Genomic DNA, 15,921 nt, shown 5'->3' on the forward strand with positions numbered 1-15,921 from the left:
TGATGTGTTTATGCACATAAACCTAAATAACAAAAATCATTTAAAAGGTAAATAGAGCATCGAACCATACTACGTCTTTAGAGCCTATTTTAGGTGCACAGAGACAATATCACACAAGAATTAACAATATCCATCTATTTTGCGATTACAGCAGTTGATGGCAAGTAAGTCCAATCCTCAGCTGACCTCACCAATCTCAGGAGGTTGTGTGCTGCTACCATGCACTCGGCACAGTGGCAGAGTCTCCTATACGCACAAGTGCCAACTTACACCAAGTGACAAGACTCAATGTGTCATATCTGAAAATTTAAAAAGCTTATCTTTTAGGAGAGAAAGCAGGTATTTGTACTCATTGTACTTTCAGATGCCCCATTATAACCATTGTGGGTTATAATGTGCCCCATTGTGGTTTTGCACATTCAAAATAATGTTGCGGTGCTGCTGCTGCTGCTGCTAAGTTGCCTCAGTCGTATCCGACTCTTTGCGACCACATAGATGGCAGCCCACCAGGCTCCCTCGTCCCTGGGATTCTCCAGGCAAGAACACTGGAGTGGGTTGCCATTTCCTTCTCCAATGCATGAAAGTGGAAAGTGAAAGTGAAGTCGCTCAGTCATGTCTGACTCTTCGCGACCCCATGGACTGCAACCCACCAGGCCCCCCGTCCATGGGATTTTCCAGGCAAGAGTACCGGAGTGGGGTGCCATTGCCTTCTCTGGTTACAGTGCTAGAAGCTTCAATAGCACATATACTAAAACTCGAATGATACAGAGATTAGCACGGCCCCTGTGCAAGGATGACACACAAATTCGAAAAAGTGTTTCATATTTTTTACAATTTTGAGCATTAAAAAATAATATTATGAATAGGATTCACAAAATATTTTTTAAATTTACCGAAAGAAAACTTAAGATTATATCCAACCTGCAACTTTTTACTTGCCTTCTTGACTGCTTTAGGCATTAAAAAATAGGACTCTGCATGTGCTTCTATACTGTGAATTATTTGGTCGGTTGCTCTTTCTGGTAGATTTTCTTACCATTTCAAGTAAAGATACACATTTTTCAACCCTGAAATCAGGTGGATTCAATTTTAACAAATTATTTTTGAGTTTTAAAAAATATGTGGTAGAAATTTTGATATAGTTAATATAATCAATTATTTTCATTGGAAGAAGACTATTTTAATGAATGAATAGTTTATGAAAGTATCCAACTATGTTGATAAGAAGAAAATAAAATGACAAAATGCATGTTACAGCGTCCCCAAAGATGCTTGGAAGACTAGAAAGTCATGGCAGATGACATGTATATTCATGAAGCTTTAACTTCATGCAGTTATGCATTTCTCACAAATCACTTTGATTATGTGATCTTCACACTGAGGGATTTGTTTAGATAAAGCCATTTATGATTTCAGTTGTTAAACTACAATATTTTATAGCATTTATTCAGTGCATCCTGATTTCTTTAAGGTTTAAATGTTACCATTTTCCCTGAAAATGAAAACTTCTCTTCTGATATAGAGGACCCTGTCAGCTCCTGTTGTTAGAATTGCAACTGCCCTGAGATAGTCTTGAGTTTTAAGAACACATTTTACTTTCACTGTAGACATCTCAAATTCAGTAACCTGTCCTTCATTTATAAAAGTTCACTGCAACCCAGTCACTATTTCTTTTGCATGGGAGGTGCTTCACTCAGCTTAAAGGGTCTTAGTCCCCCAGCAGGGACTGAACCTGCTCTCTTGGCAACGAAAGCATGGAACCCTAACCACCAGAGAATTCCCTCCACATGGTCCTTTACTCTAAATCTGTTGTAGGATTTTCCCCTCATCCAGTCGTGATGATAAATATTGACCCATCTTGTTCTTTTCTGATAACCATGATGAGCAATGACTATACGTTTTGCAGGCTAAAGCTAAAACGCAACAAGACTAACCAGCCCCTCTAAGAATTAAGCCTGTTCTCAATAATGCTTTGCGGAGGGGCTGGGGGTGGGTGGGGGGCGCTAATATAGTGCGTCTGGCAGTGCTCTGTCATGTCCCACTCTTTGCAACCCCATATAGACATTGGATCAATTCATAATTATGGAGGGTTTTGGTGACTACGACTCAAGTATCCACGTTACAATCACAATAATAGTCATTAAGACCATACTATTCTCCACCATTACTGCACTCCAGCAATGCAAAAATCCACATGCAGCAAAAGGGCCACTTCACTGGACAGTTTTCACTCTGTCACGGCGACTTACTGCAGAATAGAAATGTGATGTGAGGACTGAGCTAAATCCTGTGCCTCTGCCAAATGAGTGTGGCACAAAAGTGCTACGTTATGCCACTGTGGGCTTTGTCACTCAGATTAACAGAAGACATGCTTATGAAATTAAAGCATGAAAATAGACACTATCCAGAATCTAGTCAACACACAGAAGTAACTGCATAACAAGGACACGGGACGGATTCCGGTCCAAATATTACCATGCTGTTATAAATGGGCTAAACCAGTGAGCTGCTTAGCCGAGAACAGTGACTCTGCACTCCAGAACCACTTAAGAGCTTTAAAAATGCTGATGCCCAATCCCCACACACACAGAGAAAAATTTAATTGGCCCAGGGTGGAGTCCGGGGCATAGGATTTTTAGAATCTCCCTGACTCCTTTGGTGGACCACCACGATTGTGAAGCATTGGGCCCTGAACAGAGAGGCCCCAGGGAAAGTCAGACTTCTTTGGGCAAGATATTCCAGTAGGGGGCGCTCAGCTGATTCCATGTTTCTTAAGGTCCATCCCTGTCCCAAGTGTTAACCGATTTTCAGAGAGGCCTTTCTAACATAGATACTACTCTAATTGTTTTCAGAGTTTTAAAAAATTTTCTAAAAGTAACGGGAATTCCCGGTTCAGTAGTTGGGACTCCACTGCAGGAGCAGAGGCTCAATCCCTGAACAGGGTACTAAGGTCTCCCAAACCCTATAGCATGGCCAAATAATAATAATAATAATAATGATAATAAAATCTACAGTATCTTCAGATTTCAGGTTGAATATGGCAGATTAAATATATCCATTTTTCTCTTCTCTGTCCACAAAACCCCACTAAATGACAGTAAAGGAATCAAAAGAAAAGATATGTTGTTATTGACAAAACAGGAGAGCAGGTAACAGCAGCCAAGTGGGGACAAGGACACTTTAATGCTTCAGAACCCTGGAAAGGTTCAGGAATTCTAAGCTATCTCTGAAGGTTGAGGAAAATTTGATATCAGAGTGGGCATCTAGCCTGTCTGCTACAGTTTAGAACAAAACGAAGAAAGAGCAGTATAAGCATATTATGAGTTATAGAAGCAAACAGATGAAACTGCTAACGATTTTAAATGGTTGTTTCTGGGAAGTGGGAACTGGGATAGGAAAAAGCATTTCTGGCTTTTGCTCTTCTGAGGGCCTTGTGTCACTTGGCCTTTAAAATTAAATTCTGAAAGCAATTATCCTTCAGTTAAAAAATAAATTTTAAAAATAAATAAATTTATTTTTAAAAAACAAATGAAAATATTAAGCATATACAAAGCATATATGTATATTTTTAAAGTTGGTTTTGAAACGCATTTGGGAGTAAAAGATATGCAAATACTGCAGATAAGAATGTAAAATTGTAAAATCTTTCCAGGTGACAGGTGGGTAATATGGATCAAAAATTTCAATGTGTGGAACATTTAGTCCAGCATTTTCACTCTTGGAATTTGTCTTGAGGAAGTAATTGGACAACCACTGCTTTGAGTATAAAATAGAAAAATTGGAAACTATCTACACGGCCTACACCAGAATTTTGATTTGAACAAGTGATGGCTCCTCCATACAGTGAAATTATATGCAAATACTTTAAATGATGGATTGCACACGTCCCAGGCGCTCAAAAATTCTAAAAGCCTGAAAACAACAAGAGTGCTGGGCATGTGAAACAGCGAAATGTTGATACAGTCCTGTTGAGTGTGCACCGGTACAGTCTTTGTAGAAAAAGCAAAAATTGGCATTACATAAATGAAAAGTTAAATATACACATTGATCAGCAATTCTCATAGGGAGTCTAAAGTGACTCCCATGAACTATTCACTGCATGGAATTCTCCAGGCCAGAATACTGGAGTGGGTGGCCGTTCTCTTCTCCACGGGATCTTCCCGATCCAGGAATCGAACCCAGGTGTCCTGCATGGAAGGTGGATTCTTTACCAGCTGTGCTACCAGTAAAGCCTGAGACCTTCTATGGGTTTTTACAAATATTACATCCTGGGGTGGGAAGGGTGAGAACAGAACGAACACATCTACCTCCATAGGTTTACTAAGTACCTCCATAAGTTTATGAAACAAGAAAACAAACCTATATGAATAATGCAAATATGAAAGTGGACTACCACTAAATCCAGTAGTAATAACTGTGGATTAGAAAAAAACAATGGTGGCTCACATGGTAAACAATTCGCCTGCAATGCAGGAGACTCGGGTTTGATCTCTGGGTCGGGAAGAGTCCCTGGAGAAGGGAATGGAAACTCACTGCAGTATTCTGACCTGGAGAATTCCACGGACAGAGGAGCCTGGCAGGTTATAGTCCATAGGGTGGCTAACAGTCCCACAGAACTGAATGACTGACACTACAGAAAACAAAGCACAGCCCAAAAGACAACTACACCTGCGACAGAAACGTGGGATCACGCAGAAAGAATTCTCCTTTTCCCAGGTGGCTCTCTCTCTGAAAGTCACTCAGTCGTGTCTGACCAGAGCCAGACCATTCCCTTCTCCAGGAGAGCCTTCCCCAGGAACTGAGCCCGGGTCTACTGCATTGAAAGCAGGCTCTCTAAGTCACCAGGGAAACTCTAATCAGCAAAAGAAGGAAAAAAAAAAAAAAAAAAACCTATCTGCCAATATCCGAGGCCCGGGTTCCGTCCATGGGGAGCGAAAAATCTGGCTAGTTTATTTGCTCAGCCATACCCAATCGGCCATCCTGTCTTCACTTGACAAACCCCATTGTGGTTTTATGGATATTGGGCTTCCCTTGTGTCTCAGCTGGAAAAGACTTCGCCTACAATGCGGGAGACCTGGGCTCCATCCCTGGGTTGGGAAGATCCCAGGACAAGGGGAAGGCTAACCACTCCAGTAGTCTGGCCTGGAAAATTCCATGGACTGCATAGTACATGGAGTCACAAAAAGTCGGACACGACCAAGTGACTGTCACTTTCAACTCACCAAAGACCAAACCCGCAATCTGAAATGATAAACACAGAAAGCTTCAAGAATCTAAGCAAATCGCCCGAAATCACTTATTTTCCAAATTCTACTTTTCTACACAAGAATATCGGTCTTGTTTAAGCTCATAAGACCTCCAAAAACTGTTGGCTAATGTAAAACTTCTTTCTTGGTCCTACTTGACTTAGTCTGCAGGCAACACTACAGTTTAAGCTCAAGCAGCAGGAAGAAATGGAGGACGGATACCGGACCATGCCTGGGCACGTACTGATGAGGGGAAGCTTACACCTAATACACTGAGGATGAGAAGCAAAAAAAGGGTAAGTCCCGGTGAAGGGGTTGTAGCAGATCTCTTCACATTAGTGGACGAAGGCTCATTCTTTGAAATATTGTGTTTAAAGGAAATCTACGATAAATTCAAATAATAAATTGAACATATCGCATGTAGTTCATTCTGGTTATGCAAATAAACGCTGAGTCCCTACCCCCGAGATTCGCACCTTTCCCACGCCAGCTCCCGCAAAGCCTGCTTCCAGTCCCTTGATGCCAAGCCCCTGACTCCATGTCTTCTCCTCGACGCTCTCCGTCTGATTCCTTTCAAATAAAGGATTTTCTCGATGGCTTAAGAAAATGATACGGGAGTGCTGCATTTGACACAGAGAAGGTTCACTATAATGTCAAATGAAACAGAGTGCCCTGAGTGCACAGTCGTGCCAACTATTTGCGACCCCATGGACTGTAGCCCTCCAGGCTCCTCTGTCCATGGAATTCTCCAGGCAAGAATACTGCAGTGGGTAGCCATCCCCTTCTCCAGGAGATTCTTCCCCAGGAGTGAGCCTCCGTCTCCCACATTGTAAGCAGTCTTCACTGTTTAAGCCCCCAGGGTGACTCTAATCACTAAAAAAAAAAAAAAAAAAAAAAGCTGTCTACCAATATAGGAGGAGCTGGTTTCATCCCTGAGTCATAAAAATTGTCCAGTTCCTTCGTTCAGTCATCTCCAAACAGCTCTCTTGGGGCTTGTTCAAACACATGTCCACAGAGAAAGTGAGTGCTCTACAATGAGTCAGCGTCGTCCCTTTCTCCTCCTGTCTTCCATCTTTCCCAGAATCAAAGAACAAAAAATCTCGAGGAAAACCCGTTCAGCATTAGGAAAATGTTACTGACTAAAAATTAAGAATACGGTTTCCCTAGACAAACACACATAAAAATTCTATCTGCTGCAGGTGTAGAATAACGAACTCACTTTTTAAATTCTATTTTTTACACAACCGTATTAGTCTTGTTTAAGACAAGCTCTCCAAATATTAGGAGAGCTCCCGTTACTCTTACTTAACCTACCCGGCCGAATTCTCGGTAAAACACCAAGAACTCATGCCGGGTAGAAGCAAGGGTAAGGTTAAGGCTAAATACACGAAGGAGTCTGTGAACATACTGATTATATAACGGTCACTTCTAATACAGTGAGGATGAGGACCGTCAAGGGTCTGTCCGGGTCAAGAGTTTGCAGATCTTTTCACGGAAGTGGACGAAGGCTCATTCTTCGAAATACTACGCTTTAAATAAAATTATGATAATGGAAATAATAAATAGAAACTACATGTGCGCAGTGCATGCTGGTTATGCAAATGAGGCCTGAGGCCCCGCCCCTGAGATTCACGCCTCTCCCCCGCCCCAGCTCCCCTGAAGCCAGCTTCCAGTCCCTTGGTCCCAGGCCCCTGACTCCATGTTTTCTCCTCCTGGACACTCTGGGTCTGATTTCGTTTGAATAAGGCTTTTCTTGATGGCCTAAGATAATGATATAGGGGCGCTGCATTTGACAAAGAGAAGGTTCACTATAATGTGGAATGAAATAGAGTGCCGAACCCACTCAGTCATGCTCAGACTATTTGCGACCCCATGGACTGTAGCCCTCCAGGCTCCTCTGTCCATGGAATTCTCCAGGCAAGAATACTGTAGTGGGTAGCCATTCCCTTCTCCAGGAGATGCTTCCCCGGGAGCGAATCTGGGTCTCCCGCTTTGTAAATGGACTCTTTCTGTCTAGGCCATCAGGGTGACTCAAATCACCATATTAAAAAAAAAAAAAGTGACTGCCAAAATAGGAGGGCCCGGATCTGTCGCTGGGTCGTGAAAATCGTCCAGTTCATTTGTGCAGTTCTGTCCGACTGGCTTTCCTATCCGTCACTAACTCCCCAGGCATGCTCAAACTCATGTCCACTGAGTCGGTGACGCTAGCTAATCTTTTTACCCAAAGTCGTCCCTGTCTCCTCCTGTCTTCCATCTTTCCCAGCACCAGAAACATCTCCCAAAAACCCATTCACGATTATGAGAACTTTACTGACCAAAGACCAATCAATCTTACTGACCAATCAACCTGACGTGCCCCCAGAGAAATCTGTATGTAGGTCAAGAAGCAATGGTTAGAACTGGACATGGAACAACAGACTGGTTCCAAAGCGGGAAAGGAGAATCTCGGGGCTGCATATTGTCACCCTGCTTATTTAACTTTTATGCAGACTACATCATGCAAAATGCCATGCTGGATGAAGCACAGGCTGCGATCAAGATTACCGGGAGAAACATCAATAACCTCAGATATGCAGATGACACCACCCTTACGGCAGAAAGCAAAGAACTAAAGAGCCTCTTGATGAAAGTGAAAGAGGAGAGTCAAAAATTGGCTTAAAACTCAACATTTGGCTACCTACTTTGGCCACCTGATGCGAAGAACTGACTCAGTGGAGAAGACCCAGCTGCTGGGAAAGGTCCGAAGGCTTGAGGAGAAGGGGACAGCAGAGAATGAGATGGTTGGATGGCATCACCGCCTCGATGTACATGACTTTGAGCAAGTTCCAGGAGTTGGTGATGAACAGGGACCCTGGTGTGCTGCAGTCCATGGGGTCACAGAGTCAGACACGACTCAGGGACTGAACTGAACAGGGCATGGCTCATAGTTTCATTGAGTTAGACAAGGCTGTGGTCCATGTGATCAGTTTGACAAGCTTTCTGTGACACTGGTTTTCATTCTGTCTGCCCTCTGACAGATAAGGAAGAAGACTGTCTTTCTTGAGTAGATGTCATGCTTCCATCATCAGCTCTTCCTCCAGGTTGTGCAGAGGAGTTTTCTTATCTCTACATGGTTAAACTAGGCCCACAAATTATTGATTTTCATATGTGCAGAGAGCATGTCCTAGGGATCATTAATTCATTGAGCTCACTGGGCTGGATGTGGGTCTCATGTCATCATTGTTTTATTGTTTTGGGACATATCTTGGGCTTCTGTTACATGGTTTTATTGCTAAGGAAGCCTACTCGGTTTTGTGGTTAAGCAAACCTGCTTTCTTGAGTAATCATTAACTTACAGGGATCTCTCGTATTTTTTTTTCTACTTTACAATCTCCTAGTGGGATTAACTATTTAATCACCTAACTTGTCCCTTTATTCTGTCCCTATCATTATGTCATATGCCACTTGACCATCCACTTTCTTGCTCTCAAAATTTTGTTGTCATATCTTGTCTGCTGTCAATTTCTATAGGGCTATCTGTTTCTTTTCGAGTTTGTGCCTTCAAAAATTGCCTTTCATTATTTGTGATGGGGTTTCAAAAGAGACCCAAGATATATGTATGAGGTCAGTTTGCCTTGTTTAACTGGAAATGTATGCAATTCTCTTTATTTATTTATTTTTGGCTGTGCTGGGCATTCCTTGCTGTGTGCAGGCTTTCTCTACTTGCAGCAGGTGGGGGCCACTCTGTATTGTGATGTGCAGGCTTCTCGTTTCAGTGGCTTCTCTTGTTGTAGAGCAGGGGTTCTAGGCATGTGGGCTCAGTAGTTGTGGTGCTCGGGCTTAGTTGCTCCTCAGTATGTGGAATCTTCCCAGACCAGGAATTGAACCTGTGTCCTCTACATTGGCAGGTAGGTTCTTAATCACTGGACCACCAGGGAAGTCCTGTGTGATTCTAAAATATACTCCAAAATACAGCAACAATTTCTCCATCAAATGAAGAAACTCATCAAAGTTGGAGAGAGGGAGAAAGTCCTGGTGATTCAACTATTTGTTCCTTAGTCTGATCTTTAAAAAGTCCAGTATCTTATGTTGAACATTAGAAATCACAATGGTTTGGATCTTGAGTGATAAGTTCAGATTATTGAATGTATTAAATGCATCACTGAATTGTGCTTTGGAAAGCAGCAAGAACTGGAATATGCAAAAATGTTATTTACTGACATTATCCATTTCATGCTTATATGAGCATCTTTTTCTGGTTAGTTAATGCACCCCTGTATGGAAAAGTCATCTTATACATGCCATTTATCACTTTTCAGAGCACACTGAAAAAAACAATTTAATCAGATTACTTCCACACTGAATCAAGAGGCACGTTGCTGATATCTGACTGTCCTGAGTGAATAAAGCAGCATGAAAAAACTGTCATTTTATTCACACACTATGATTGGGTTCTATTATTACCTCCCTCCCCATCATCTATTCAACTTTTTTGTGGTATAATTCCCTGATTTTCCTTTGGAAGACCAGCCCTTCTGAATCTCAGACTCTGTGCTTTGGAGCCTAATTCATCCCTAGTTCCAGGGATGGATAGTCATTCATTGTGGCCAATAAAAGCATTGCATTCTTTTGACCAAAGAAACGGATTCATGGATGGGACCGTAACTCAGACTTAGTGAGATTCAAGTTGACGTTAGTTGGGGCTATTGGCAAAGTAATGACTTGAGACACTCTGTGGAGTCTGAGAATAAAGCTAACAGAGCAGAATGAAGAGATGGAGACAAAACAGCTTGTGATAATACCACTTTAGTGCCTGAATTAAGTTGTGTGGGCCATTAAATGCTCTCTGGCTTAAGGCCCCTTTTTCTTTTTTCCCCAGTTTTGGCTGCATCACATAGCGTGTGGGATCTTAGTCCCTGATCAGGGATGGAACCTGCACTCTTGGCAGTGAAAGCACTGAGTCCCAACCACTGGACTGGCCAGGGAATTCCTTTAAGGCACTTTCAGTTATTTTTCTGTCACTTGCCACCAATCTGACACACCTAGCAAGGCCCTGCATTGCTGCTCGCTTTCTGGTGCTACCTTAGCACTAGCTCTCACAGTAAATTTTACCTAAATGAAAAATACCTTTTGTAACATGGACATTCAGAGATAAACAAAAGAAAACACTGAGCACTTTTTACTATTCTGTGTTAGATAGGCCAAGAGAAAGTTTATTGCAGCTGTAATGAGAAAAATCTATTCACATAAACATCATCATAAGTGCTTGTTGATACAGAATGCCATTGATATTAGGGGATACACAACACCATCATTTGAAGAGAGAATTTTGCCAACAGGCCATTCCTTTTTGCTTCCTAGCATAACATTTCCATTAACATTGTTGAGTGCTTTTACAAACTTCTTGGCAGTAAAACAACTTGAACCTTTAGCATCCTGGAAAGCACAATTTTTAGCTTATTCTGGAAAATCTCAGTTAGTTTACCAAAGAGGTCATTGTGCACTGTTTATGAAAAATATTCAAGGCTCCAGTGACCTCCTGCCACTATTTGACAGTTTAAAAACAGGTAAAGTACACGGATCTAGGAACAAAACCTAATTTTCATTTAATTATTCTATTTCTTATTCCTGTTCTTCTTTTTATGCTCATAACATTTACAAATACTCTTACCCCAGCAATAGAGAGTCAGCTCTATATTGACAATTTCTTATGCACTATTTGCATTTACAAAATTATTCTGCATTTCAGTATTTAGATAACTTTTTCTTAACTCCTTTTATGTTTCAATAGATTGCTGGTCCATTTTTCCAAATTGGGAATAAGATGAAGTACTACTGTTACAGGGAAACATGCAAATTGGACAAATAAAAGTAAGAATGTGCAAGTGACATAAAAATCATTATGACGAAGATCAAATGCACCCTTAGCAAATGGATGTTAGCTGATTGATATCAGTTGCATGAATTTTAGGGTTGTAATGATAATCGAAACTTCTTTGAAAATCATATTTTACTTAAATTCAGATTTATTAAATGTATATAAACACAATTGTTTTATTTTTCCTCTGACTCTTGAACTGTGTGTAGATATCTTTCGTGGACTCCAGGCACCACCAGTGATGTGATGACTCTGCTCAACCGGCACTTCTTGGAGGATGCTTGTTAGAGGGTGACCAAAGAGGTTGTTTGGGACAAGAATGCTTTGGAAATAGGAGAGAAAACTATTAGCATCAACAGTATGATTTACCAAACCATCAGCAGCCCACTGGTTGGGACTTTTAAGATGTACTCTCTTAGCAACTTTCAAGTATACAATACAGTATTGGGTTTTTGTTTGTTTATTTGGTGTTTTTTGTTTGTTTTGATGTTTTTTTTGTTTGGCTGTACTGTGTGGCAAGTGGGATCTTAGTTCCCCAGTCAGGGGTTGAACTGGTACCTTCTGCATTGGGAGTGTGAAATCTTAACCACTGGACAACCAGGGAAGTACCCTTTTTTGTTTTTTATTGTTTTGCTTTTTTCATATCTCTGTGTAACATTTTGGTAATTCTGGAGATATTTTAAATTTTTTCATTGTTATTATTATATTTTTATGGTGATTTGTGATGAGTCATCTTTGATGTTACTGTGACTCAATGAAGGCTAAAATGATGGTTAACATTTTTTGGCAATACAGTTTTGTTTGTTCGGTTTTTTTTTTTTTTTGGTCACAAAGCTTGCAGGATCTCAGCTTCCTGATCAGGGATCAAGCCCAGGGCCATGGCAGTGAAAGCACCAAGTCCCAACCACTGGACAACCAGGGAACTGCCAGCAATGCAGTTTCTAAAATTCAGGTATGTACAGCTATTACACAATTAATAGACTATAGTATAGTTTAAACATAACATTTGTATGTACTAGAAAACCAAATAATTCATGTACTTGCTTTTGCAATATTTTTTGTAACATTTGCTTTATTATGGTGGCCTGGAAACAAACCTACAATATCTCGATAATATGCCTGTACTATTTTTAAAATTTAGTTATTATTTTAAATATTTATACTGTCTCATTTTTATATAAATTAATCTGAGAAAGAATTTTTACTTAGTTAAAACATGAAAAAAGAAAACAACAAAACCCACTTAGAATTAACTTTACTAAGAAAGTGAAGAGGAACTAAAAAGCCTCTTGATGAAAGTGAAAGAGGAGAGTGAAAAAGTTGGCTTAAAGTTCAACATTCAGAAAACTAAGATCATAGCATCTGGTCCCATCACTTCATGGGAAATAGATGGGGATACAGTGGAAACAGTGTCAGACTTTATTTTTCGGGGCTCCAAAATCACTGCAGATGGTGAGTGCAGCCATGAAATTAAAAGACACTTACTCCTTGGAAGGAAAGTTATGACCAACCTGGATAGTATATTCAAAAGCAGAGACATTACTTTGCCAACAAAGGCGAAGAGTTGACTCATCGGAAAAGACCGTGATGCTGGGAGAGATTGGGGGCAGGAGGAGAAGGGGACAACAGAGGATGAGATGGCTGGATGGTATCACCGACTCGATGGACATGAGTTTGAGTAAACTCCGGGAGTTGGTGACGGACAGGGAGCCCTGGCGTGCGGTGATTCATGGGGTAGCAAAGAGTCGGATGTGACTGAGCAACTGAACTGAACTGAAATACATTTTAGATGTGTGGTTTTGAAAGTCAACAAAATGAAAGTTTTAAATTCTTTACTACTTCAGACATGTACTTAGCCATTTTCTGGGTTCAGGAAGCTCTTCTCTAATGAATTAGAGATATAAATAATCGCTTATGTATAAATGTGTCTATAACACAGAAACTTAATGTCTCCTGTACTTTAAATAAACTAGATATATGAAAATGAAGGATGACTCAACAAAGAAGTAGAAGTAATTTAATAAGATTACTCATAATAAGCTTTATTTATTTGTTTGGCCATGCTGCATGGCATGACAAACTTCATGGCATAAGGAGCTGCTCCCACTGGGGATTGAACCTGTGCTCCTGCATTGGAAGCGTGAAGTCTCAACCACTGGACTGCCAGGGAAGTCCAATAAGAGTTATTTTAAAGCCTGTTCTAAATTTGTTCAAATTTCACTTATCCTTATGAAAATCTGGTCTATATAGTTTTAGAAACATATCCAAAACATACCCACTGTGTCACGTGACACATGACTGGGTTATTAAACTGCTTTTCTCCACTGAAGACTTGTGCTGGGGACTCTAAACCAGGGTAAGAGGCAGGGAGAGGCAAGATTTAGAAAGGGTACCATTTGGGACAGTTCAATTCACTGTTCTCACTGCTGACTCTGTATGTTTGCTTTTAATTGACATAGTCCACAATGATCCTGGCATTTATACAATGTAATGAAGTGGTGAAAGAGTGGCAACACCCAGTGTGAAGTGTCGCCTGTTTGGGTCAGCATGGATGGGAAGAGGCTGGGGGTTACATTCCAAGCATGACTTATGCAGAGGCGAGGATACTTTGTTATCTTCCCCAATACACACTGTTCTTCGTTTGCCTCTGCAAGGAAATAATAGGCAGGTGGGAGTAACATGCTATGTATTTAAATACATAGCATGTTTTTTTTTATTGAGACATAATTCATATGCCATAGAACTCACCCTTTTAAAGTGTATAATTCAGTGGTTTTAACTACATTCACAAGGTTGTGCAGACATCACTACTAATTTCAGAACATTTTCATCACCTCAAAAAGAAACCTGTAGTCACTCCCCATTTCTCTTTTCTCCCTACCTAGCCCTAGGCAACCACTCCTGTCTCTCCAGATTTGCTATTCTAGACATTTTATGTAAATAGAATCATATAGTATGTGGCTTCTGTGTCTGGCTTCTACTCTGGTGTCTCAGACAGTAAAGAATCCGCCTGCAATACTGGAGACCCGGGTTTGATCCCTGAGTCGGGAAGATCCGCTGGAGAATGGAATGGCTGCCTACTCCAGTATTCTTGCCTGGAGAATTCTGGACAGAGGAGCCTGGTGGGCTACAGTCCATGGAGTCACAAGTAGTCCAACACAACTGAGCGACTAACACTTTCACTTGTTTTTCATTTAGCATAATGCTTTCCAGGTTCATCCAGGTTGCAGAGTGTGTCAGTATACTTTATGTCTTTGTTTCTGCATACATCAGTTGGTAAATATTTGGGCTATTTCTACTTTATGGATTGAATGAATCATGCTCTTATGAACATTTGTGTACAAGTTTGATATGGATGTGTGTCTTTATTTCTTTTGGGTCTGTACTCAAGAGTGGAATTGCTGGGTCATTTCCTGACTCTAAGTTTAATTTTTTTGAGGAACTGCCAGACTGCTTTCAAAACTTGCTGCTTCGTTTTACATTCCCACCAGCAGTGTATGAGGAGTGTTCCAGTTTCTTTGCACCCTCACCAACACTTGTTCTTGTCTCTCTTTTTGATTATAGCCATCCTAGTGGGTCATGCTATGTCTTTGATGAACTCTCATACACTTGGCTCTCATACACATATATTTTAAGCCAATTGATAAGAATAATCCCTAGAGCTGTAATGACAGTGAAAAGTGAAAGTGTTAGTCGCTCAGTCATGTCCAACTGTTTATGACCTTATGGACCCATGAACCCACCAGGCTCCTCTGTCCATGAAATTCTTCAGGCAAGAATACTGGAGTAGGTAGCCATTTCCTTCTCCAGGGTTGTGATAGTGGTTTCCTAAAGAATCACACGTCTCTTGAGGCTTTGCTGGGGAAGATCTGGCTCCAGAAAGAATAGCTTTGTTGTTGTTATTGTTTTATTTATTTATTTATTTATTTTTAAATCAATTGGCAGGATTTCCCTGGTGGTCCAGTGATTAAGACTGTGCAGGGGCCATGGGTTCCATCCCCGGTCAGGGAACTTAAGATCCCATAGGCATGGCCAAAAAAAAAAAAAAATTAGATTGATATAATCTCCCCCAGCTCTCCCGCCCACCACTCAGCTTAAACAATTGCTTTAACAGTTTAAATCCCCCCTAGAAGATTTAAAATTATAGGACTTCCCAGGTGGTTTCTAGAACTTTCCAGGTAATTCTGATTCCTCTCTTGATTTAAATCAATCATTAATTGGGCACAAGATGATTAAGTTGTATTCCTAGTTTTCAAAACACCACTTGGAAACATCCTTGACTGTGAAAAAGGGTATTTTAGGTTCACTGTCCTTATTTAATTCTCTTGTTCCTATGGCTTATATTTGAGAAGCAGTTTTGTTTTGTTTTTTAAAATTTATCTATCTTCAGAGAGAACTTGTGCACCTGGAACATGGTTCACAGACGAGATATCACTATGGACATAAATCAGTTAACTGTAATCGTGATTTATGTGCCTGCATTCTCCTGTGGGCTGTGATACCTCCAAAGATGTGATAAACACATTTGTGTCCTTGCAAAACTGAGACTCAGATCCTAGATGCCCCAGTGGCCACATCAACTTGGTTAAAGCAGAAAGGGCAGGAAACAAAAATGAAGAATGAGGCCACAATCAATATTTACCATAAAAATATTCTGTTTGTAGTGCTGGGAAAGCAGTCTTTGTTTATTGAGGATGTTGTTGTTTAGTCACTAACTTGTGTCTGACTCTTTTGTGACCCCATGGACTGTAGCCCGCCAGGCTCCTCTGTCCATGGAATTCTCCAGGAAAGAATACTTGAGTGGATTGCCATTTCCTT

The 15,921-nt window shown here is 40.8% G+C and overlaps 1 non-coding gene across 1 annotated transcript; it reads left to right on the forward strand.

The window, feature by feature from the left end:
• The first annotated feature begins 721 nt into the window (after nt 1-721).
• LOC114111789 (U6 spliceosomal RNA) lies at nt 722-829 on the forward strand. Its single transcript, XR_003587538.1, has one exon. It is a non-coding gene; the product is annotated as a U6 spliceosomal RNA (small nuclear RNA).
• Nucleotides 830-15,921: the final 15,092 nt, after the last annotated feature.

The sequence above is a fragment of the Ovis aries genome, chromosome X (genome assembly GCF_016772045.2).
Source record: "Ovis aries strain OAR_USU_Benz2616 breed Rambouillet chromosome X, ARS-UI_Ramb_v3.0, whole genome shotgun sequence".
Lineage (NCBI taxonomy): Eukaryota > Metazoa > Chordata > Mammalia > Artiodactyla > Bovidae > Ovis > Ovis aries.